This window comes from Canis lupus, chromosome 27 (assembly GCF_003254725.2).
Source record: "Canis lupus dingo isolate Sandy chromosome 27, ASM325472v2, whole genome shotgun sequence".
In the NCBI taxonomy this organism is placed as follows: Eukaryota; Metazoa; Chordata; class Mammalia; order Carnivora; family Canidae; genus Canis; species Canis lupus.
Genome location: NC_064269.1, coordinates 32,540,179 through 32,544,521, shown reverse-complemented (window position 1 = coordinate 32,544,521; position 4,343 = coordinate 32,540,179). Strand labels below are relative to the sequence as shown.

The window sequence follows — 4,343 nt, the reverse complement described above, 5'->3', positions numbered from 1 at the left end:
ACAGAACGTAAAGACTGCTAACTCTGGGAAACGAACTAGGGGTGGTAGAAGGGGAGGAGGGCGGGGTGTGGGAGTGAATGGGTGACGGGCACTGGGGGTTATTCTGTATGTTGGTAAATTGAACACCAATAAAAAATAAATTAAAAAAAAAAGAAATCTCCAAGACACATTATAATAAAACTGTCAAAAATAAAAGACAGAGAGTCTTAAAAGCAGCAAGAGAAAAGAAACTTGTAACCTACAAGGGAACTCCTATGAGGCTAATAGTGAATTTCTCAGCAGAAACCTTAGAGGCCAGGAGAGTGGGATGATATATTAAAGTGCTGAAAGAAAAAAATGCCAACCAAAAATACGCTATCTGGGAAAGATGTTCTTCAAAAAATGAGGGAGCGTTAAAGACTTTCCCAGGCAAAAGCTAAGGGAATTCATCACCACTAGACCTGCCTTACAAGAAATGCTGAATAATTCTTTAAGCTGAAATGAAAAAACACCAATTAGTAATATGAAAATATACAACACACTGATAAAAGTATATAGTCAAACTAGAATATGCTAATACTGGAACATGGTGGTGTGTTAACCACATAGTATACAGGTTCAATGATGAGAAAATTAAAAATATCTACAACCACAATAATTTGTTAATGAATACACAATATAAAAAGAGGTAAATTGTGACATCAAAAACACAAAATGGAGGAGAAACAAAAGAACAGAGTTTTTGTATATAATTGAAGTTAAGTCATCATCAGAATAAAACATAGTATTACATCTGTAGGGTATTTTATGTGAACCTCATTGTAACTACATGGCAAAAAAAACTAGAGTAGATTCACAAATGATAAACAAAGGGGATCAAAGCATACCACTACCGAAAATCATCAATTCACAAAGGAAAATAGCAAGAGAGAAAGAAAGGAAGAGGGGACTACAAAACAGCCAGAAAACAGTAAGATGGCATTAGTAAGTCCTTCCTCTCAATAGTTACTCTAAATGTAAATGGATTAAATTCTCCATTCATAGACCCCAGCCAGGTGGATAGAAAAATAAGACCCAACTAAATGCTGCCTACCAAGACTCACATTAACTTTAAGGATACATACACATAGGCTCAAAATGAAAGGATGAAAAAAGATACTCCACAGAAATGGAAACCAAAAAAGAAGAGGGGTAGGTATACTTATTTACATTGAAACAGATTTTAACTCAAAAGCCATAACAAGAGACCAAGAAAGTTATTATATAATAATAATGAGAAAGGGGTCAATTCACCAAGAGGAAATAACAATTATAAATACATATATACCCAATGTCAGACCACCTAAATATATTAAGCAAATATTAACAGATCTGAAGGAAGAAACAGACAATAATACAATAATAGTAGAGGAGTTCAGTATCCCTTTCAACTATTGGATAGATGATCCGGACAGAAAATCAATAGAGAAGCACTACACTTAAGACCAGATGAACCTAATAGACATATATAGAACGTTCCATCCTACAACATAGAATACACATTCTTCTCAAGTGCACATGGAACATTCTCCAGGATAAATTACTGATAGGTCACAAAATAAGTATTAGCAAAGGAAGACTGAAATCCTAGCAAGTATCTTTTCTAACCATAATGGTTTGAAATTCGAAATCAATTACAGGAGGAAATCTGGAAAATACATGGAGATGTGGAAATTAAACAGTACACTCCAGAACAACCAATGAGTTAAAAGTCAAAAAGTAAATTTTAAAAATCTTAAAACAAATGAAAATGGAAATACAACATTCCAAGAATTATAGTGCAGCAGCAGTAGTTCTGAGAAGTTTATAATGATAAATGCCTAAATTAAGAAAAAACAAAGATCTCAAATTAACAACCTAAATTTCACCCCAAAATTAGAAGGAGAATAAGCTAATCCACAGTTAGCAGGAGGGAAATAATGAGCAGAGCGGAAGTGAATGAAGTAGAGAACAGAAGTCAATAGAAAAGAACAACAAAACTAAAAACTAGTTTTTTAAGGAATTTTTTTTAATTTGACAAGCAGACTAAGAAAAAAGAACACTCAAATAAATAAGATCAGAAATAAAAGATGAGGTCTCTTGCTGCAGCAACGCGAGTGGAAGCAGCAGGCGCCGGGCTCGCAGCAGAACTCCTTGGATAGCTTGAAGAAAATGGCAGACAAGCCAGACATAGGGGAAATCGCCAGCTTCATAAGGCCAAGCTAAAGAAAACGGAGGGAGACGCAAGAGAAGAACACCCTGCCGACCAAAGAGACCATTGAGCAGGAGAAGCGGAGTGACATTTCCTAGAACCTAGAGGATTCTCTCCCCACCCGCATCATCCTCGAGACACCCCAGTGGTGATGTGGAGGAAGAAGAGCCACCTGCAGGATGGACACGAGCGACAGGCTGCACTGTTAACCCAGGCACTCCGTGCCAATGCCACCGGCCTTGCGGGTCTCTGAGGGGACACCCCCCCCCCCCATTAGACTGACAAATCTCCAGTTTGTCCTGGAATATTATAGCAAATTATTTGTATGATTAATGAAAATAAAACACACCTTGTGGCAAAAAAAAAGAAAGAAAGAAAAGATGAGACATTACAGTTGAAACCACAAAAATACAAAGGATCATAAGAGACTACTATAAACAATTATACAACAAATTGGGTGACCTAGAAGAAACTGATGAATTCTTAGAAACATACCACCTACCAAGAATGAATTATTTAAAAAAATAGAATATCTGAATAAACCAATAACAAGTATGAAGATTGAATCTGTAATCAAAAACTTTCTAACATACAGGATCAGATAGTTTCATTGCCCCCCATACCAAAGCCGTATGGGAACACTGCAAAAAAAGAAAACCACAGGCTAAAATCTGTGCGGCATATACATGGAAAATTTTTCAACAGTCTAATAAAGGGATCATACACCATGATCAAATGGTATTTATCCCTGTGATGCAAGGGGGGTTCAATATATACAAATCAATAAATGTAATAAACTACATTAATAGAATAAAAGATAAAAATCATATGATAACCTCAATAGATGCAGAAAGAGTATTTCACAAAAATACAACATCTCTTCATGATAAAAACTCTCACTAATTTGGGTATAAAAGGAACACACTTCAATATAATAAAGGCCATATATGACAAACCCACAGCTAACATCATACTCAAAGATAAAAAGTTGAAAGCTGTTCCTCTAAGATCAAGAACAAGAATAGGGTACTCACTCTCATCACTCCTATTCAACATAATACTAGAAGTCCTAGTTAGAGCAGACAATAAAAAGAAATAAAAAGCACCTAAATTGGAAAGAATAAAATGGTCTCTGTTGCGGATATGATGTTATATGTAGAAAACCCCTAAAGACTCCACCAAAAAGCTGTTGGAACTAATCAATGAACTCAGTAAAGTTACAGGATACAATCAAAATACTGAAATCAGTTGTATTTCTAGAAAGCAACAAATATCTGAAAAAGAAATAAAGAGAAACAATAAAATACTTAAGAATAAATTTAACCAAGGAGGTGAAAGATTTGTACATTGAAAACTGCAAGGCCTTGATAAAAGAAATTGAAGATGACACAAGTAGATATATCCATTATTCATGGTTTGGAAGAATTAATATTGTTAAAATGTCCATACTATCCCAAAGCTATCTACAGATTCAATGCAACCCTTATCAAAAGTCCAATGGCACACAGAAATAGGAAAAAATAATCATAAAGTTCATATGAAACCACAAAAAGCCCCCAAATAGTCAAAGCAATTCTGAGAAAGAACAAAGCAGAGGGCATCATACTTTTTGGTTTCAAACTATATACAAAGCTATAGTAATCAAAACATTAGGATAGTAGCATAAAAATAGACATATAAATCATTAAACAGAATCAAGAGCCCAGATATAAACCCTGCATATACGGCCAATTACCATTTGATAAAGAAGCCAAGAATATTCAGTGGGAAAAGGATATTCTCTTCAATAAATGGTGTTGGGAAAACTGGATCATCACACGCAGAAGAATGATATTGGACCCCTACCCCACACCACTAATAGAACTTAACTTAATGGCTTAAAGACTTCAATATAAAGTTTAAGACCATGAGATTCTTAAAATAAAAATAGGGAAAATCTACTTGGCGTTGGTCTTGGCAATGACTTTGGGATGTTACACCAAAAGCACATGAAAAGCAAGCAACAGTTAATAAATGGGGGCTATATCAAACTAAAAAGCTCTTCCCAGTAAAAGAAACAATCAACAAAATGAAAAATCAACCTACAGAATGGTAGAAAATACTTGCAAACTATCTGATAAGGGGTTAATATCCA

At 34.9% G+C, this 4,343-nt stretch overlaps 1 pseudogene; it reads left to right on the top strand.

Moving 5' to 3' along the window:
* Positions 1-2,169: 2,169 nt before the first annotated feature.
* On the top strand, positions 2,170-2,307 carry LOC112665654 (thymosin beta-10-like; annotated as a pseudogene).
* The last annotated feature ends 2,036 nt before the right edge of the window (positions 2,308-4,343 follow it).